Here is a 23,223-nt window from a genome sequence, read left to right on the forward strand (position 1 = left end):
CACTGAAATAAATATGACATGCTGGAGGGACAGATTCATAACCCAGAGGCTCACTTCACTGTGGAATAAACTCCCAGTCCAGGTTAGGCAGAGTCCCTCATTCACTCTCTTCAAGAGGAATCTTGATGAGTGGATGGGACATTGTAGGTTTACCCCGGGTATCACTTCTGTGTCACTGTTAGACAGAGGCACAGTATACTAACCTCGGAAAAGGGCATGGCAAGATATATTTACAATGGATGGCGACAGACAAACACATTCTTTCTAGGTTCTTAAATGCCCTAGGGCAGATTGCCTAGTATGACGCCATGAACCTATGAACCTATGTACCTTGTTCCTCATTGGCCCTATGTGCTGTTAATCACAATGGCAATTACAATACTATGGTAGCATGTTCAAAGGTCAGTTGTCAGTCACCTCTATGCTACAGTTGTGGAATATGTGGGTCATGTGGCAATGTCACAGCTGCCACATGTACACAGTCAACCCTCTCCCCTACACATGGACGTACAACACATGTATGAGATGGAACCACATAGCCAAACTGGGGACTAAGCACTCTGAACCCAGTACTGGCATAACCTGTCAGGTGGCATGCAATACTACAGTGACTACAATACCAGTCTGATGTAGACCTACACTGACAGCAATACAAGAACATGAACACACTGGGCCATTCGTGGAGCCTTAGAATAGCATCCTGCCTGAGTGGCACACACCTCTGCAGCTGGCACACAGGCATACGTTATGCCTGAACACATCACACATAACACATAGCACACAAATCCTGTGTGCCAGTCACAGCCTGTACGGCTAGGCAACACACCTGCCACAGTTGTGTTAGCTACCTTTATTGTCTGGTACAGTGTGGTCACGCTCACCAGGCTGGACAAGGTGAAGGTCACAGTGATATGCCTGTGGGGCACTATGGTCCACCACATAACACAAGCATACAGGTCAGTCAGAGGCATGGACACATATGACTCAGTCATTGTCCATGCCACATACCTTCTCCTGCTGTACTTGTTGGGTGCTGACATCATCAGTGTTTAGAAAGGGGAATGTGCATCCTGCATTGTGTTTTCCCAGTTGCCAAAAGGAACATTTCCCTCACACACACACTAAACCCCCTTAATCAAACACACACACTTGCAGGATTCAAACCCCTACCTAACTATGTTATGACACTTCAGATGGACACATTAGCAGAGCGTGCTATTTGCATTACTGGGAGGCGTTTCTTCTCCTGCTTTACTTATAGGGTGCTGACATCATCAGTGTTTAGAAAGGGGAATGTGCATCCTGCAGTGTGTTCTCCTAGTTGCCAAAAGGGACATTTCCCTCACACACACTAACCCACCTCAGTCAAGCACACACACTTGCAGGATTCAAACCCCTACCTAACGCGAGGCGGACGCATTAGTGGAGCGCACTCTTCGGAGGTTTTCCTTCTCCTGCTGTACTTATAGGGTGCTGACATCATCAGTGTATAGAAAGGGGAATGTGCATCCTGTAGTGTGTTCTCCTAGTTGCCAAAAGGGACATTTCCCTCACACACACTAACCCCCCTCAGTCAAACACACACACTTGCCATTTGCAGGATTCAAATCCCTATCTAACTATGTTATGACCCTTAAGACGGATGCATTAGCAGAGCGCGCTATTCGCATTATTGGAAGGTTTCTTTTCTCCTGCTATACTTATAGGGTGCTGACATCATCAGTGTTTAGAAAGGGGAATGTGCATCGTGTAGTGTGTTTTCCCAGTTGCCAAAAGGGACATTTCCCTCCCACAGACTTGCACACACACCAACCCCACTCACACACACACACTGAGCATTTGCAGGACTCAAACCCCTACCTAACTATGCTATGACACTTGAGACAGACGCATTAGCGGAGCATGCTATTCACATCACTTGGAGGTTCTCCTTCTACTGCTGTACTTATAGGGTGCTGACATCATCGGTGTTTAGAAAGGGGAATGTGCATCCTGTGGGGAGGCAGACGCCAAGCACACTCTGGCTAAGCTGTCATTCCCTGGGGCAAACAGCCTAGTGTTGACCTCTACACCCATATGTTTAATTGTCAAATGCACATTATTTGTTGCTGATAGACTGTTTGCAGGTCTTTATTGCCATAGCATTCCCTGTTTGTATGAACAACTTGTGTATCTGTGGAAGATGTTTGCATATGGGAGGGATCCACTATATCACGTATGTCTCTGTAGTCATTTAACTGTGTGCACTGGGCAGATTGCTGTAATGTGGTTGGTTCCTGGAATAACACGTACAAATACCAGATATGTGTGGCCAACTGCTAAACTGAAATTTGGCCTAAGTGTGTGAGCATGCCCAGTTCAGCCTTCCCATGGCATGTTGTCTGACATATGTCTCATTTATCAAAGTGTGTGAGCATGCCCAGTGTGAGCTTTCCATATGTTGAACTCTGCAGCCCACCACATATGTGGATGAATGTGAACTTCAACAAATATCTCCCGTTGATGGTTGTGTGTTGTGTGTCATGTTGTGTAGTTACTGTACAACTGCTTTGTGTGTGAACACAACAGGATTATACTGTGCCTGCAGGGTTTGCATGGGATACTTTGCATACAGTTGTCAATATCATTTCACACTGACCTAACACTGTAGTACTGTATAGTGTACTGGTTCAGTACTTTGACTGTGGTGGACAGTATCCTGGGCTTTAGTCCTATCACTGCTTTACATTTCCATAGTGAGCACAACAGCCTGGTTAGGGGCTAGTTGTGCACATCTGACCATGTTGCATTATGTTCCAGATATTAACTACTTAAACCAGGCTTGTCCAACATTGGTAGTGTATTCCACAACATAGGTGTACATTTGCAAACACTAGCGATGTGCCCTAGGCCATTTCTAATGCTAGTCGGAGAGTGTGTTTGTCCTTAGATACACATTGTAAGTGGAGTTTGCCATGACATATGTCATGGTTAGTATACTGTGCCTCTGTCTACCTGTGACATGACAGTGATACCCAGGATAAAGCTACCATCTCCCATCCACTCATCAAGATTCCTCTTGAGGAGAATCGATAAGTGACTCTATGGGTAGCCTGTACTGGGAGTTTACTCATGGGTGGGGGTGGCTTCTGTGTTATGGATCATGCAGTACAGCTTGTCCTATGTAAGTCAGTGCTGGGGTTTAGGTCTCTCATGTGCATAGCTCACTGCCATTCAGATTGTACAAGGTGCAGCATGTTTATTGATACCAGCTTGGACATGGCTTTATACATCAGGCACAGCTTGCCTCTGGGTGGGCAGTATGGCAGTGTGTGTAGCTGCAGTTTGTTTAATCAGGCAACACATGGCATCTGTGTAAGCTCTTTGATACTCCTGGTGAGGTACTGTTGGGGACTTTACAGTTGATGGAGGTGTCTGCTGAGGTACATCCCACAGGGGCTATTGTAGTCAACTGTAACGCTGATGAAGGATGACTGCAGAGCCACACTGACCTCCCCTTATCTAGATCTGACAACCTTCATTATTAGGTGGGTATATGGTATGTTTCTGTAAACACTACAGCACATGTTTGTCCAATGCAGGATATCTATCACCTTGGGTCCCCAGGTCTCTCATTACATGTTAAGTACGTAATGGGTTAACACCTATGTGGTAATTGGTGGGCACTTACTGTATATCCATGGGGGTTGACTATACACTTTTCTGCAATTAGCTTGCTGACATGGCTATGGCACCAGTTGTCTGTTTCTATGTGGCCCTTTTGTGGGATGCTTGGGTCTGCTGGTGAATCATATATGGTGAGCAGTTTGTAGTCCTCTGCAAACATGTTCAGACACATTCCTTCCATGTTGGCCTGTACCTATGGGACATATATACCAGACGAGGGAGATCCCAGGACCAAGCCTTGTGGGATGCTAGTTATATCTGGTTTGTAGTCTGACATGGCTGCAGCATGTCTGACCATGTCTGTTCTGTCCTTGGTCTGGTTTGCAACTCCTCTACTGACATAGGGGTTTATATTTAAGCTGGTGAGCATATCTATAATGAACACGTAGGGTATTGTATAGAAGCCTTTGCAAGGTCCAGCTACGCTGTGTGGACCACATTGCCCTCATCAATGACCTTAATGACAGTTTCAATTGTGTCAAACATGTTTAGGGGCAGGATCTGCACTTAAGAAAGCCACACTGGGTAGGGTCCGGTGTCAGTAGGTCCCCAATATCTTTATGTCTGCGGTACATGCTGATCCTTTCCATAGCTGTGCAGACCGAGCTTCTCAGGATTCTGGGGTGGTAGTTTTCAGTATCCATTCAGGCAACACCTTTGTTGAGAAGGACCACTGTTGTTGTACACTGCTGTTTGGGTACATATCCTGTGGTAAGGCTGACATTGAGCAGTAGTGTGATTTGGCATTCCATTCGTCTTGGAGTCCATGTTGGACTCAGCCCAGGGCACCATCTCATACCATTGCTGCTGTGTGTTTTGCTTTGTAGATGCTGGCTGTTACCTCAGCATCTGCAATGTCAGGGGCCAGCAGTCTGCTGGGATAGATATTTTGCATTCTGGGGGGGGGGGTTTGCTCTGCACCTGTCAGGATGTATGTTGGCAATATGTATGTGTGTTTGGTATGTTGTTTGTGATATTTGTGTGATTCAGAGCATATCTGTGAATTCCCAACATGGTTCCTACCATCAGTTTTGGAAGCCTTGGGATTATCCTTAGTGTCCTGTACAATTTGTATCTTCATAGGTTCATAGGTTCATACTAGGCTATCCACCCTAGGGCATTTGTTAGCCTAGCCAGAGTGTGTGTGGCTTTTGCCACCCCTTGCTATGTGAATATTATGGCCATTTATGATTTGTTTGCTGTGCCTCTGTCTGGACATGACACAGTGAAGACCCCCAGTGTAACTCTACGATTATCCATCCACTTGGCAAGATTCCTGTTGAAGAGTGTCAGTGAGGGGCTCTGCCTAACATGGAGTGGGATTCTGGTCCAGGGTGTGGGGAGCCTCTGGATTATGTATCTGTCCCTCCAGCACATCCTATTTCATTATGTGTTGAGGTTGATATCTCTCACTCTCACAGCTCCGATGGCTTTGAGTTTTCTGGGGTGGAGCATGTCCATTACTCCTGTGTTGGGCATGGCCTTGTACAACAGGCATGCAATGCCTCTGTGTAGGCAGTATGTGACTGCATTCAGCTGGGGTGTCTACAGCCAGGCAGCATATGACATATATTTGAGACCCTTTATCCTCTTGGTGAGGTACCTTTGAGGTCTTTCTAACTGCTGCAGGTGTCAGGTAAGGTACATCCCATATGAGGCATTGTACTAGATTATGGGTGTGATAAGAGAACAGTATAGGGGCACAATGACCTCTGTTGACGTAGATGTAAATCCTTTCATGATACGGTGTCCAATGTAGACAGTCTTCCTAGCCACATTGGCAATGTGAGTGTCACATAACAGGTTACTGTCCACTTGTGTCCCTAGGTCCCTGATTACTCCTTCCATACATAATGGTTTACCACCAATGTGGTAATTTGTGGTACCTTGTTTGGTATTTGGTGGGACATTCATACTGTCCAGTGTCTTCAGGATAGCTGGGTGGGGTTTCTGTGTGTGAGAGTGTGGTCTGTAGCATGCTACAGACTGTACAGCAGTCTTGCCTACAGTTAGTTGCACATGGGTGGACTCCAATGCCTTGTGCCTTGTCAGTTACCTGGACGTATGGGTGTCTGTGCTGAATATGGATACTCACCCTCCTGTTATGTTTTGTTCCAGGTTTTGGGGCCATGACGCATGATATGTGGTATAACCTGGTAGTGCTGGTGTGCTGTCAGGAGGCTTGCAGCAGGTTTCGGTCACTGCACAGACATCGATGTTCTCCATACTGGGGATGGCCTCGGGAGCATGCATATTGGGGTTTACACATCTGGCATTGGTCAACATTACCCTTATGTTTCTTTCCACTTATGTTTTCTAGGGTGGTGGGTTAGTCTTTTCAGCCTTGCCTACGAAAGGCTCTATGGAGGTGGCAAAAGCCTTATCCAATATCCAGACGCCCAGGGGTAACAGGTTCAAGCCATCCCTGGAACAGCTGCGTGGCTTGTCCAGCATGGCATCCCAAGCAGACAGACATTGGATCCCCTTGGAATGACACCAGTAAGTGTGCCACTTGTTATAACTGATCATTCCATGTTTGTACTGTGGCATCATTCTTGGTAAGGGTAGCATGCTGCAAACGGTGAGTGTTATACCGGCCTGGACTACATAATCAGTGAACTCATCTATGTCTCTTTTCATGTGGTCCAGGGAGGTACATCTAAGGTCATTCACACCAGCATGGACTATGACTGCATCATATTTCTACTTGCTTTGGGGTGACCTGCATACTTGTGTTATGTGGCGCATTGTGGCAGCCTACAGGCAGCTTACTGTACCCTTTCCCTTGTTCAGTCTGGTGTGTGGGACAGCAGTGTGTCTCGCTATGGAGTCACCTATTACAACTGTATCAGGCATGTTGTTTCTCCTTCTGGCCTGTGACTGTTTGGCACACCAGCTTTGTGTACTATGTGTTGCATGTGCTATGTTTGGAAGTTGTTTGATTGGGTGTCTGCTTTGAAGGCCTCTGTTGGTGTGCTGTGTTTGTAATTTGTGCCTCCGGGAATGTTTTTCTGTGTTTATGTCTTTGGTTTGCAGTTGTGATAGGTCTATGTGGGACTGTGTTTGTGGTGTGTGTGGTTACCTTCTCCTCCTGACTAGTTTTGGGAGTACTGAGTTGAGGGAGCTCAGCCTCCAGTTTGGATAGATGGGTGCATCTCTCACATATATTTGTATTTCTTGGGGGGAGTTGGGGGTTGTCTGTGTACTTGGGGCAGGTGTAACATTGCCTCAAGATTCACAGATTCAACTTGTTGTGGCTGGCCTTAGTGGATTGTATGTGTGGACATATTTTATTGCCATACTACTGATCAGTGATTACTTCATTGTTTATGTTTGATCTATCATGTAGTAGCTTCCTCATTGTCTTGCATGGTTTGGTTATGGCTGGTGTCCACCATGCCAGATGCCTGCATGTATGGCATTGTGTCTTGTTTTAATTTAGGATTGCATAATCCAAGCATTTCTGGCAGTGTTCATGGAATGGCTGTATTACAGGTTCTGAGGTGTGGCCCATATTTTGCACCTGCACAGGACCTTTAATGGATTCCACATCAGTTTGGAGGAGTGCAAATATTGCTTTACACATGTTTTCCACTGTGGTTTTCTGGCCAGGGACTGTGGTCAGGATTTGTATATCCAGTGTGATTACTCTATGGTCTGGTTTTACCAGTGAGCAATACACTTCACGTCTTGCCATCCAGTACCCATGTTGCTAATTATCACATCCAGTATGCTTACCCCTCTTGTGGGAGTGGTACGTTGTTCCTGGGCATTTTGGTTTATGGATTCTATGAACTTTTGTCCTACAGTGTTGGAGCTAGTATAATGCTCCCAGTCTATGTCTGGGTATTTACAGTCACCCAATATAATGTGGTTTGGAGGACTTGATATATTCATGTATTCCAGCATAGGCCAGGTGCAGTTCCTGGTGTTGGGACAGTAGTCTGTAGCAGGCTATAAACTGGGGGGCAGTTTTAGCCACTGTTACTTGACCATGGCTAGTCCATGCTGCTTCTTGTTGTGGTACCAACATGGGGGTGTGGTTATCCTTGACAATTATTGCTAGTCACCCTCCTTTTGTAGCTTGTTCCATGTTTTGAGGCTGTACAGCACAGTATGAGTTGTAACCTGGTAGTGTTAGGGAGCTGTTGTGAGCCTTGACCCAGTTTTCTGTTACAGCACAGATATCAACATTCTCCATACTGGGTGAGTTTAGACTGCATGCATCTTGCTGTTTCGACTTATCCCTTAACTTATTCTTATCCCTTCTGATACCTATGGAGGTAGGTTTGTGTTTTGAGCCTTACCTATTCAGGGCACGCTGTGGGTAACAACAGCCTTTGCCAGTATCCTTATGGCCTGCACTGATAGGTGCACGCCAGTCCTAGCAGGTGGAGCATCATGTCATGCTCAGCATGTCATCCCAGGCTGGCACACATTGGATCCCCTTTGACTAACTGCGATACTTCAGTCAATTATTGCACTTGATCATCTCATTGTCATATTGTGGCATGACGCTTGGTGAGGGTGGGATGTTAGTCAGGGTCCTCAGGTGTGCATATAGTACATGGTGTTACATTACTTAACACATGGCATGCATGCCTCGGGTGGTGCTGCAGGGCTGCCTCTGTCGGATGCACATATTGCACTCCCTGTACATGTTTGTGAGCAGGTCATGTCATTTAGGCATCCCTGTTATTATCTGAGTGAGTCAGAGGGGGTATCATTCCCAGGGTTCCTACTGAGCCAGTGTTTGTGCTATGCGTTGCCTCTTTGCCAAGGCCAGGGCATACTGGGCACGCCTCCTTCTGCCTACTGGGGCAGGCTCAGGTTGTTCCTCCTCCGAGTTACGCTCTGCTTGTGATGGCCTTGGCAATGGTGGGGGGCTGTTTGGCCCGGCCCTATGCTGGTCCTGCTGCAGCTGTTTTCGCAAGATCATATTATGTAGTATTGAACATACCATGACAATTTGGGTACATGTAGTTGGTGTGTACTGCAAGGCTCCACCAGATGTATCCAGACACTGGAACCGTGACTTGAGCAGCCCAAACACACGCTCTATTACATTACGTGTTTGTGCGTGTGCCTCATTATGGCGTTCCTGTTCAGGTGTGTGTGCGTTTCTGATGGTTGTCATCAGTCACGGCTCCAGTGCATAACCTGCATCCCCCACTAGGTGTCCGTGCGGGATGTCTCCATTGGCAAATGTCTGGTACAGCTGCGTCAAATGCCAGATGTGGGAATCATGGTAGCTCCCAGGGCAGCCAGAACACACATTCATTATTATGCCCTGGGCATCACACATGACCTGGCAGTTGATGGAGGGGAAGCCCTTGCGGTTAATGTAGGCCCTACCCTGCTCACCGGCTGGTGATTTGATGCATATGTGCGTGCAGTCTATTGCACCCACTACCTCAGGGTATTCCGCTATTTGCTGGAAGAGACGCATATTGCTGGCCAATACCTCATGGGCATTGGGGAAATATACATGATCACCGACATGTGCTGACATGGCATCCAGGAACTGGTGCAGTACCCTGGAGGCTGATGCCTGTGATATCCCCATCATATCACCAGTTGGTCTCTGGAAGGTACCTGTTGCTAGTATACTTAGGCCAACACATACCTTGGTTTCCACTGGGATGGGTTCCCCTCTGTTGGTTTTGTGTGTGAGGTGTGGCCTGCACAGCTCCACTATTTGCTGCAGGAGGTCTCTGTCCACTCTATAGCGCTCTACTATCTCCAGCTCATGTAACCCATGGTAGGTGACCCTGGGCCTGTACACTCTTCTCCGTCTCCTCACTGTGGGTTGTCTGGCACCATCTGCATTGTCACCACCCTCAGCAAGTCGCCTATGTCTCATTATGACAGCTATGGCAGCCCCTAACATTTCTGCTCTGTGTTCAGCTTTTTCAGTTTTCACTTCTAATAGCTTACTCCTGTCTTGCAGTGTCTCTTGAGAGAAACATCCTGCACTGCTGTTTGCAGAGTTTTAAGTGCTGGGATGGGCTACTATTCTGCCTGTGTAATTGCCTGCTTCTAATTGTTTTCACCTGCTAGCTCCAGCAATATTCCCTGCTAGCTTCTTACTAAATCTGTTGCTTCCTTTTTCCTCTCTGTTTCCTCAGGAGGTAGCCGTGTGCATACCAGCAGAAACACGCTCACAGTGGCTTACACGGTTCAGAATCTGCTTATTCGGGTTAAAGCATGTGCACACCCGCGCAAACAGTGTTAAACATCTCCCAACATGCTCCCACATGCTCAGTCTGCCTTACACGCGCGCACACTGGCTTACTCGCGCTTCATGGCACGCACACGTGCACATGCACGCCCAGCAAGAAACTTTGGTGTAGGCAACAGTGTACACCTTCCATTTCTTGACTTTCCCATGCTTATGTTGTGGCACTCCTCTTTCCATGATATGTGTCTGACATCTGTCATGTAACTCTGACCTCCAATGAACTGCATTTCTTTCTGCCATTCCCCCCTGTGATGTTACCTATCTCCTACTCTGTTCCTCCCCCTTCTGTATCTCTTACACTACTCAGAATGTGCTCATTTGCTATGTGACAGTGGAATTCAGTATCCTAGCACTCATTTGCATCAGATTGCCTACTAATGTTTAGTTACATCTCTTAGACTCAGCTTCCCCCCTTAGCAACCACTACACGGTGGCCATGTTGGTTTTGGTCTGCTGGTCCCTGCATTGTAAATCCATGTATTGCATAAAACCCACATTTGTGGGTTTATAACCTTCGTTTTTATGTTTTATATAGCACAGCCCTTTTGCGCGGGGCTGCACTGGGTTTAAACATCGGCGAACGCCGAAAAAAAAAATATATATTTTTATTACTTTTGCATCAGGTTACCTTGCCAATGGCCACATATTTGGCCATTGGCATGCTGCCTGACACATATGCACCCTTTATTTTGAGCTGACATGGCTCCATTGTGGTTTTTGCAGAAACGTACTCAGTTGTCAACTGAGTACATTTCTGCAGCTAAAACGGCTCTTACACGGGCTGTTCTGGGCTTCCTGGATCGCTAATCATCCTCATTTGCATGCTATTCGGCTGCAAGTGAGGTGATTAGCTTATCCACGCCCACTCCGTGTAAGAGACGTTTTAGCTTGTCTCTTACACGGACTTTGGGCTGTTCCTGGATCGCGAAGGCTGCATGGAGTCTTACACTACTCTTAGACTCCGTGCAAGCCTTCGTGAATCCTGCCCATTGTCTTTTTCATTGTCATCTTATATGGTTTTCATGACCCTCTTCATTCCAGTATTTTTTCAATTTTCATTTTCAAGCTGTGTCACTTATGTGGCTTTTCAGTTTATGAACTTCTCACAGTATTTATGCAGATCTGCACCTGATTATGTCAGAGGTAGGGCTTATTCTAAAATAAGAAAACAGATTACCTTCATTCAAAATTATCTTAGACATACGGTATTTCAGGGAAAGGGCAGAGATCAAGGTTTGCAGGAGTCTTATATCAAAAGACAAACAATACGGAAGGAACAGATTCTAATTATTTCATTTAGTACATGGAATATACAAAGTTGCCCTCAACCAGTGAAATGGAAATGGAAATCAATATTTCAAAATTAAAGTCAAGAGACATTGAAAAAAGAGTTGAAAATTAGGACTGCACACATACTGAAACTAAATTATTTTCTCCTTTATATGTATAAATCACGAAGTCATGGGGGGTGCAGCTTTTTTATTGCATAAAATGCACAAATATAAACAGATGTCATAAGATACGTTCTCACATTAAATGGATAATATGCAAAGGTTGTTTACAGAATACGTAACAAGTAATGAGAGACACTTATGCATGAAATGATGACAATAATAATTCTGCAAAGAATTCTTTAGAATTTTTTTTTTGTCCAGTTTACTTCTTATTTAAGTGATGGACTTCACCCTATTGCTCCCCCCACCCACATCCACTGCAGTAAGGGGTGCCACAGTATGAGTATTCACAAGATGGCTACCATCTATCCCAATCATAAGAGTTTTGACAGCTGCATCACGCGGATTCCCCCTGCCATTGAGAAGAGGAGCATGGCAGCCAGAATTGTCACACAGCAGCCAAAATGAGATTTATACCAATCATCCATCCCTCCAAAACATACTGACACTGCGGGAGAGGACATGTATTTCCAAGATGAGATTTATACCAATTGCTCCTCCTTCCAAAATACTGACACTACAGGAGAAGATAGATATTCTCAGGCTATATATTTATTCTGAATCATAAGAGTTTTGACAGCTACAACATTCTGATTTTTCCTGCAATTAGGAAGTGGACCATAGCAGCCAAAATTATCACACTGCAGCCAAACTGGAATTTTTACCATGCACACCCAAATCCCAGCCCCCAAACATGCTTACACTAGACATTATGGAGCAGGAAAAGTAAGAGATAAATATTCTCAGTCCATATATTTAGTACAAAAAAGATTCAGAGATCAGAAAGTCAAAAAAAGTCTTGTTTTGTCAAGTATTATTGCCCCTACAAATAAATGAACAGTAATTAATCATGTGACAAGTCGCTCACTCACAAAACCATGTGCAAAATATAAGCCCAGAAAGATCTTGCACTATCAATAGTAGTTCTTTAGAGAATGGGCGATCTGTAGATTGGCACCCTGAATGGAGAACAGATGTTCTCCACCAGGGCAATAATCTGCAGGCAATACCTGCAGAAAAACAAGTCTGCCACTTCATGGAAGATATCAAGCTGCCGTGGAGCTCAAACTGAAAGTATCCTAAGGGTCACCATTATTTTACACTTGCTAAGATACGCTTTCGCTGATTAGTGAGCGTAAAATTAAAAAAAAAAAAAAAAAAGGTGTGTGTATATGAGAGTATGCCTGCATGATAATGAAAGTGAGATTGATCAAGTCATTATCTTACACTCACTAAGCAGCACTTTGGCTGTTTAGCAAGTGTAAAAAGTAAATGAAACAGAAAAACGTGCGTGTGTTTATGTTTCTGCCTGTGTGTGTGCGTATGTGTGTGTGTGTATATGTATCTGTCTGCATGTAAGTATATGCATGCTTATGTGCAAGAAAGCAAGGTATGTGTGAGTGAGAGAGAGAGAGAGTGAAGAGTGAAAGCGGTTTGGCACTGGCTGTAGCAGTTGATAACAGGCTTGTGCATATCTTAACCTCCTAGCTTAAGATAGCTGGCTAAAACCTAAAACAAAAGGGGGAAAGGCTCAAAATATGAACATATTTTAAATATAGCTGTTATAAAATCACAAACTTGCTTGAATTATAGAATCTGCGTTAGCATGTACTTTTTGAATGGTAAGTGTGTGTGTGTGTGTGTGTGTGTGTGTGTGTGTGTGTGTGTGTGTGTGTGTGTGTGTGTGTGAGAGAGAGTCAGTGAAATCAGTCTCCCAGTGACAGCAGTAGTAAAGAGGATTGCATACCTCTTGATCTCTTAGCTCAAGATATCTGGATTCAGCCTGAAATAGAGGGTGAACAATAGCTCAAAAACAGGAACAGCTTTTAAATAGTGTTCTTATAAAATTACAAAGTAACTTAAGTAGCAGGATTTGTGTTAGCATGACTTTTCTGATGGAAATAAAGTCTGAAAGACAAATGTATGCCATTATTTAATAACTTCAATTGCCAATGACTAGCAGCAAATCAGCCATTTTAGGAGTAAGGGACCAAAAAATAAAGTAAATATCTGGATATTTTTAACTTGTTATATTTTGGATGCAAACTGCTTCCTCCAACACCATTTACATATACTACAGCAACTTTGGAACATTAGGAGGCGGAGGAAATATTTTATGTCAAAAATATATGAAAACATAATACAGTAATAAAAAAATAAGTAGGCAAGTAAAATAATAATTTTTCAGTCAGCCCATTCTCTAAGTGAAATAAGTCCCTCCAGGGCGTGTGTGTTACTTTATAAATAATGCCCTTCCAGGGGTGGGCTTTATTTACACAGTAACTCAAACCCTGATGAGCATTATTGTTTGCATAATAACAGAATATCTCTTCATATTTATCCTAATGAAGAAATGTATAATGACATAAAATAAGGAACACAAATGAAGAACACAACACACACAGACACCTGATGTCCTGTTTCTGTATTGTACTACTTAAAACAGTAAAAAAAAAATGCGATATTACCATCTAATGGTGTGATTATTTTTTATAATATAATTGCAAATCCACGGTTAAATTTATTTATATATTTATTCACCCATTCATTCATTCATTTAGTTAGTTATTTACATATGTTTGTTTACTGGGGTAGTGTACTGAACAAATTTTGAGTAGTTGTATATCCCTTTAGGCTTGAAAGGAGTGATTGACATGGTTTGGGAGAAAGAGCAGAGATAATTGTGATCAGAGCAATGTAGCTTAGTTCTTAGGTTTTGAGTACTGGATCTAAGCTGGAATGGTCTCTGAGTCTGTAACAGATAACATTTGTGAACAGTCTATCTGAGAGTGTTGACTAAGTGTTCTGTCCTGCTGTCCTGATGGAGTAGTTTAAAAAGTGGCACAAAGGGATGTTAAATCCTTCTAATGCAGGAAGCCATTTGACTTTGGTAAGCGTTAAGTAATGATGCTCTTGCTGTGTACAGTTGGATATTTTGTTGGAGATGGTTTATAGATTTATAACATTTTTATTGGAGATGAAGGCAAATTGTGGCAAGCCATATTCTTGTTGGGCAAATAAGATGCCTTTACTAATGGCTGCTTAGGCTGGAAATAAAAACAAATGAGATAGTGTTTTGGCCCAGAAGAGGAAGTAATTCATTTTTGTTCTAATTTTCTCAATGTATATCTGAAAATTAAAGGTTTGATCTAACTAGATGGCAAGATATCTAAAGGAACTGGTGGTTTCTAAGGTGTGGTTGTCTTGGTTCCTGATCTGGAGAGTATTGAGGCATTTTGATAATCTTTTATTTGTTCTAAAGATTGTGTTTCTAGTTTTTTTTTTCACTAGTGAGTAGGAGTTTGGTGGAGATGAGCTTTTTGAGTAGGTTTGGTTTCTTTTAGGACTAGTCTAACTGGTGCTGAATTCCAAATTGAGGGTATGGCATTTGAAGTGAAACAAGTGTTACAGATATAGAGGAGAGGGGTAATAATCAGTTTACTAGGTCTAGGAAAGTAGCAGAGGAGAGATAGCCATTGTTGTTATGCTGAAGGATAGTGTTAGTAAAGGAGAGTAAGGCAGTGATGGTGCTATGGTTTGGTCAGAAACTATGCTGAGTATTGGAAAGGAGGTTGTTAGTAAGGAGGTAGTCTGAGACCTGAGAGTGAATGCATCTTTAAAGTATTTTGAAGAGTGGAGAGAGAATAGCTATGAGGAAGATAAGCGTGAGTGTATTTGTTGGGGGGGCTGCTTACAAGCCAAAGCAGAGTGCTCTCCAAGGGAAAATGAATATTGGCTCAAACAGGTAGACACATACTCAAAGTTAACTTTAGCTGTTTGCAGACAGTTCAGACCTGGACTGCGCTTTTCTTAACATAAAAAAAGTTTCTTAAGTGACATAGCAACAATGTGCATAGATTACCAGATCCTGCAGGAGCATCAAGTGGGATTACTTCTAACAGTGGTGTGATCTGTTTATGTTAAAAGCAAAAAAAAAAAAAAAAAAACTGCTGTACAATGCCCAACTAATCGAGTTTTTGTATAGAACATCCCTTTAATTCCTAACATCTCTTAAGTACTCTCTAATACACAGCCAAAAGTGATGTGATGCCTCTCCGGTACAGAGTACACCACAGATACACTGTGTCATATATATAGTCCAATCAGTATTGCATGTCATTATATAGTATATATCATATAGTTTCTGAGTGTTCTGGGTGGAAAATGTTTTTTGTATGTTGGATGAGAATACGATATTACAATGACGAAAAAATTGCTTGGACAACCAAAACCCAAACACACTGTCAAACCCTAAGAAAGTGGAGGGGGAGGCTTCACCCCCACACCCCCCATCTGGGGGGCTTGCCCTCCCAAACCCCACCTAACTAAATATACCAACTCTGAGATCGCTCTACAGTGGAGAAAAGTGCAAGTTCTCGACTACAGCAAGCAATTTTTTTCCCCTGGGAAAAAATTTGCTTACATGGCCATTCGCATTTGTTGTAGTTTGATAATTATGTGTCGAACATTAGGTGTTCAGGTAAGTGACATTTCAATGTGCTAATATAGATCCCCCCATTGATATGAATGCCCCTGAATTAGATGACATCAAAAAAGAAATAAGAATATATACTAAAGGGATACATGATTCAAGAATGGCAAAATCAAACAAGATTATTTGAACCATCTGGGACATGAAGATAGATTTTTCACACCTCCATACTTGCACAATTACTTTCAGAAAATTATTTATTTGTAACCTATTAATTGGGTAAACCAGCTGGTATGATGACCATTTTCTGCCGCAGACTGGAATAAACTGACAGGCAGAATACAAGCATAATAGCAGTGAAAGGAGAGTGCATATACATGCATTAAATGGAACTTGATACTGCATATTCAAAACAGTACAAATATCTAGAAATAAAAGGCAGTGAGACACAGCATACAAAGCTATTTGACTTTTGAAAAAAAATTGAAGGAAGAAAACATTAATGGGAAAAACATAATCTGGAGCAGCATACAAAAGAACAAGAATAATTATATCATTATGGAGGAACTAGCATAACTATGTGGCTGTGTTTCTACTCCGTTAATCCATAAAAAATAGTAACTGAAAGTATTACCCTTGAATGTGAACTCACTTTGAATGTTTTGTCAGGGAGATTATTCAAAATATCGAGTGTTATCTTGAAGAAAGTTCTTTCACATGTGCTAAATATGTATGGTGGTCTGTATAACTGAAAGCCTTTGTATTTTCTAAGAGTATATGTTTGATTTCTGACTTGTAGTCTGTTACACAGCAGTGAATTGTAACCCTCTTAAGCAGCAAGGTAGCTCTTGTTGTAACAGGTAACTATTTATTTTAGTTAAGAGTAACACGGTGGTGATCTCAGAAAAGTTGCACATTTTATGAATTGAAGTATTTTATTTTCAGCTGCTGGAAGGATATATTCATCTGAGTTAATATCTTGTTGCCTTGTGAGTTGTTGCATTGATGAAATTCTAGATTTTGTTCTAAGCTTAATCCAATAGGTCTGCAATGCTGAATTTGTGAACAATGTATATTTTTAGTGGTACCGGAAAGCATAACTGTGGTTTTCAGAATACTGGCAGAGAAACAGGTAATTTTCCATGTCCAGTTCTTGTTGGATCTGGTTATGACAAAGTCATCTGCATAGAATATATAGTTAACCCATGGTAGACACCATGACTATCTGTTAATATACAGTGATAATAGCAGGGGAGCAAGAACTGATCCTCATGAGACTCATCAAGTGATGTTCCCAGTTTGAGTGGAGTCCTGTGATATTAACACACACACAATGCTTTGTTTTCACGAGAGCTATCGAACCACGGTAGCGCTTCTGTGGAGAAATCTAAGTCAGAAAGATTGTCCAGCTGCATAACATGGTCTACAGTCTCAAATGGGGTCTATATCACTTCATTGAAATGGCAGAAGTTCGAATACCATATGTTTGAATGTCTAACCTTGAAGTGCAAAACCATCGAAGGCTTAGAACAGCAATTTTTTTCCCCAAGGAAAAAAAATCGCTGTTCCAAGAAACACGCAACGCAACACAAGCACACCAAAAAAAACAGCAATCCACACACATACACTTAAAATCCTACATCTAACCCTACACTAAACTGTACATGCACTACTATCTATCCACTTACCTTAACCCAAACCCTAACCCTAAGGTCTGTCACTATTGCACACTCACCTGACCCGCGCCCTAACCCTAACTCACCTATCCCACCCTAACCCTAAAGTCTATCACTATTGCACACCCAGCTCACCTGCACCCTAACCCTAACTCACCTAACCTGCGCCCTAACCCTAATGTCCACACAATCGCACACTTACCTGAACCCGAACTGTAACTTTCCACCACAGTGCTGAAAATTGTGAAGCCACAGAAACAGCCCACCAAATTTTTCCCTGGGAAATAATTCAGTGTTCCGCGGCTTCGCGATAATCAGTTTTTGAACTTCACAGTTCGAACATATGGTGTTTGAACTGCTGAAGTTTAGACAAACTGATAGGAACCCTCTCAAATGCACTCTTGAAAGAAAAATGGCACCTGAATTGTAGCCTTACTGGACATTATTAATGATTTGATCTGTCAGCGTACATAAAGCTGCTGAGATGATAAAGTTAGGTCAGATCATGCTGATTACCAGTAAGTATCTCATATTTCTCAAGATAATCAAGAACTTGGTCATATGTCATTTATTAAACATGTCTAACTATTGGACATAAGTTGTCAAAGGGCAAAAATCACATGTACGTATTGGGGTGGGGCATTTTCACAGAGGAATAATCAATGCAAATTTAAAGCTTTAATGGAGGATTTTGAATATGGTTGTTAATGATAACTTGCATATGTTGCTAGCTTTCTAGTAATAATAGGCATGCTTACTAGAATAATGCAAACACTGTTTATATTTATGGGTATTGAAGAAGTGGTTATTAAAGTACAGAACCAGATTATTTAAAAGATATGCTAAATGTAAAGCTGGAGGAAGATGTAACTTAGTACTTTAAAACTATGATATTGGATATCAAGATCTGGAACTGATATAATATCACAGATAAGGTACATTTAGAGTACATTCTTCAATTGCTAAATTATCAGGAAGGGGCAAAGTGGGACTAGATTACCAGTGTCTGAGTTGTTTAGCTATCTTAGACTTCTATCAGTAAAATGCTCACATAGCATACACAGCAAATTTTGGAAGAAATGGAGGAGTGTAAGTAAAGTTAGATGAAGAGTGATTTACTTAAAATATTAATAATTGCTGATGGATAGGGGATATAGTTAATGATGGACATAAAATGGGATTTGCAGTTTTTGAGATTTATGCATTGGTAACATCTTACAACAAACTTTTACTTGGTATTCTTGCCACCTTGACATCTGATATTTAGATATTACTGCAGGTGAAAGTAAAAATATATACTCTAAAAGGGAAATTTGAATGATCAGAAATGGAAATGGAGTGCTTTCAATTTTTATACCCCTAAACAAAACAAAGATGTGTGGTTATTGTTTTGTGGGATTATATATATATAGTAAATATGCATGGAAAGGTTTTTATTTATTAGCAAGCATTTATTTTGTGATTACAAAAAACTCATGATTTCCGTTTTCTCTTTGATTTGGGTCCAGCATTAGAAAATCTTTGCTTGTAACTGAGAGATGCATTACCAGGGAGAGAGGTGGTTGTCTTTATGTACCAGCTGCAAATATACTGGGACAAAATTTGCTGTGTAATGATTATACCACAGGTTTTGCGGGGGTCTGTGAGAAAAGTTTCCATCGTTATCAGACTGGTAGTATAGAAAGGTTGATAGACATAGGATATCATACTTATACCACAGACATAAGATATACTTATACCAGACATAGGATATCATACTTATACCACAGACATAAGATATCATACTTATACCAGATATAGGATATCATACTTATACCACAGACATAAGATATCATACTTATACCAGATATAGGATATCATACTTATACCACAGACATAAGATATCATACTTATACCAGATATAGGATATCATACTTATACCACAGACATAAGATATCATACTTATACCAGATATAGGATATCATACTTATACCACAGACATAAGATATCATACTTATACCAGATATAGGATATCATACTTAATACCACAGACATAAGATGTCATACTTATACCAGATATAGGATATCATACTTATACCACAGAGATAAGATATCATACTTATACCAGATATAGGATATCATACTTATACCACAGACATAAGATATCATACTTATACCAGATATAGAATATCATACTTAATACCACAGACATAAGATATCATACTTATACCAGATATAGGATATCATACTTATACCACAGACATAAGATATCATACTTATACCAGATATAGGATATCATACTTATACCACAGACATAAGATATCATACTTATACCAGATATAGGATATCATACTTAATACCACAGACATAAGATGTCATACTTATACCAGATATAGGATATCATACTTAATACCACAGACATAAGATATCATACTTATACCAGATATAGGATATCATACTTATACCACAAACATAAGATATCCTACTTATACCAGATATAGGATATCATACTTAATACCATAGCCATATATCATACTTATATAACTACAGTATTAACTAGTTCTAGTTTGGTCAGAATTTTAGCACAGAGGATGCCCCATTTGAAGTCTTGCAAACTTTTTCTGCCTTATTTTCGGGATGTTTAAATTGCTGCTCAAGGTGCCTATAAAATGGGCTTGGAAGATGGTACAGTGTTTCTTACCTATCCTGGATTATTTCCTTCTTACAGTAACTGAAAGGAAGTTGATAGGTGGTGTAGGGACCAACAGTTTTCCTCTCAAGGATGTTAAACATTTTTTAACCATCCAGTTCCACAGAACATTCCTCTGTCATGAATAGATTTCTACAGAATGATCTCCGCAGCAAGGTACAGTATTCCACAAAGCTGAAAGGGTGCAGCTGTAAAGGCAGATGAACTTTGTTAGCTTTCTTGTAACAGTATTACTTTAAGGAGATATATTTGACAGACAAAAAGATTAATTCAAAAATTAGCAGGTTAGCAGACGTTTAAATGCTTAACTTGTAAAATGTGTACATCTTTCTGAATTAACAGAAACAATCTGGGGTTATTAGATACTGCTTATTCATATCAGCTGAAGTGAATTATCTGTATTTTGTGATGAATCATATATATAGTTCAGGGAAGAGTTAAGACAGGCACTGGGAGGCAGTGAAGAGTTACCGAATAGCTGGGTAACTACAGCAGAGCTAGTAAGGGAGACTGCTAGAAAGGTGCTTGGTGTGACATCTGGACAGAGGAAGGAGGACAAGGAAACCTGGTGGTGGAATGAGGAAGTACAGGAGAGTATACAGAGGAAGAGGCTGGCGAAGAAGAAGTGGGATTGTCAAAGAGATGAAGAAAGTAGACATGAGTATAAGGAGATGAGAGGCATGGCAAAGAGAGAGGTGGCAAAGGCTAAGGATAAGGCATATGGAGAATTGTATAAGAGTCTGGACACTAAAGAGAAAGAAAAGGACCTGTACTGATTGGCAAGACAGAGGGACAGAGCTGGGAAAGATGTGCAGCAGGTAGGGGTGATAAAGGATAGTGAGGGAAACGTTCTCACAAGTGGGGAGAGTGTGTTGAGTAGATGGAAAGAGTACTTTGTAGGGCTGATGAGTGAAGAGAATGAGAGAGAAAGAAGGTTAGATGATGTGGGGATAGTGAATCAGGAAGTGAAACAGATTTGCAAGGAGGAAGTAAGGTCAGCTATGAAGAGGATAAAGAATAGAAAGGCTGTTGGCCCAGATGACATAGCAGTGGAAGCATGGAGGAGCTTAGGTAAAATGGCAGTGGAATTTTTAACCAGATTGTTAAATAAAATTTTGGAAAGTCAGAGGATGCCTGAGGAGTGTAGAAAACGTGTTTTGGTACCTATCTTTAAGAATAAGGGTGATGTGCAGAGCTGCAGTAACTACAGATGGATAAAATTGATCAGTCACAGCTTGAAGTTATGGGAAAGAGTAGTGTAAGCTAGGTTAAGAAGGGAGGTGATGATTAGTGATTAGCAGTATGGTTTCATGCCAGGAAAGAGCACTACAGATGCAATATTTGCTCTGAGAGTGTTGTTGGAGAAATACAGAGAAGGTCAGAAGGAGTTGCATTGTGTCTTTGTGGACTTAGAGAAAGCATATGACAGGGTGCCTAGAGAGGAGTTGTGGTATTGTATGAGGAAGTCGGGAGTGGCAGAGAAGTATGTAAGAGTGGTACAGGATATGTACGAGGGTAGTGTGACATTGGTGAGGACTGCAGTGGAAGTGACAGATACATTTAAGGTGGAGGTGGGATTACATCAAGGATCAGCCCTGAGCCCTTTCTTATTTGCAGTGGTGATGGACAGGTTGACTGATGAAATCAGACAGGAGGCCCCATGGACTATGATGTTTGCAGATGACATTGTGATATGTAGTGAGAGTAGGGACCAGGTTGAGGAGACCCTGGAGAGGTGGAGATATGCTTTAGAGAGGAGACGAATGAAGGTCAGCAGGGCTAAAACAGAATATATGTGTGTAAATGTGAGGGAGGGTAGAGGAATGGTGAGGATGCAGGGAGTAGAGTTGGTAAAGGTGGATGAGTTTAAGTACTTGGGATCAACAGTTCAGAGTAATGGTGAGTGTGAAAGAGAGGTGAAGAAGAGAGTACAGGCAGGGTGGAATGGGTGGAGAAGTGTGTCAGGAGTGATTTGTGACAGGCGGGTACCAGTAAGAGTGAAAGGGAAGGTCTACAAGAGGATAGTAAGACCAGCTATGTTATATGGGTTGGAGATGGTGGCATTGGCGAAAAGGCAGGAGTCAGAGCTGGATGTGGCAGAGTTAAAGATGTTAAGATTTGCACTGGGTGTGACTAGGATGGACAGGATTAGGAATCAGTATATTAGAGGGTCAGCTCAGGTTGGACAGTTTTGAGACAAAGCAAGAGAGGCGAGATTGCATTGGTTTGGACATGTGCTGAGGAGGAATGCTGGGTATATTTAAAAAAGGATGCTAAGGATGGAGCTGCCAGGTAAGAGGAAAAGAGGATGGCCTAACTTAAGGTTTATGGATGTGGTGAGAGAGGACATGCAGGCAGTTGGTGTGAAAGAGCATGATGCAGAAGACAGGAAGAAATGGAAACAGAAGATTCGCTGTGGCGACCCCTAACGGGAACAGCCGAAAGAAGATGATGATATATATATATATATATATCTATATATATATATATATATATATATATATATATTTGTCTATCTATCTGTCTGTCTATCTATCTATCTATCTATCTATCTATCTATCTATCTATCTATCATCTATCTGTCTATTTATCTATCTATCTATCTATCTATCTATCTATCTATCTATCTATCTATCGTATCTATCTATCTATATAGCTAGCATGGGTAATGTATATGCTTTCATATGTCTCACTGGGTCCCACATCTAATAGTTGCCTGCTAAGTTCTTCTTCTTCTTTTTTACATTCTAGCCTTGTTACTTATGACAATTTAATATTTAGTAAAATAAGAGGCCATATAATAACATAAGGTGTTGATGCATGTTTTATGGCTTCATACTTCTAATTTTAGAGGCTTTTAATAATAGATTACACAGTTATTGTATCTTTTTATCAGTGATTATTTACATACATGTAAATCCACTCTCACAAGTACCCCGTAAGTTTAATGTCAGTAAAGAAAATAATACTGCAATATCACTATCTTCCTATTACCAATGCTGCCATAAACAAAGTTTTAATGTTTTTAAACTCCCATCAGCTAGCATCACATGCACTGACAGAAG

Source organism: Protopterus annectens, chromosome 8.part0 (genome assembly GCF_019279795.1).
Source record: "Protopterus annectens isolate FY-2018-M chromosome 8.part0, PAN1.0, whole genome shotgun sequence".
Lineage (NCBI taxonomy): Eukaryota > Metazoa > Chordata > Ceratodontiformes > Protopteridae > Protopterus > Protopterus annectens.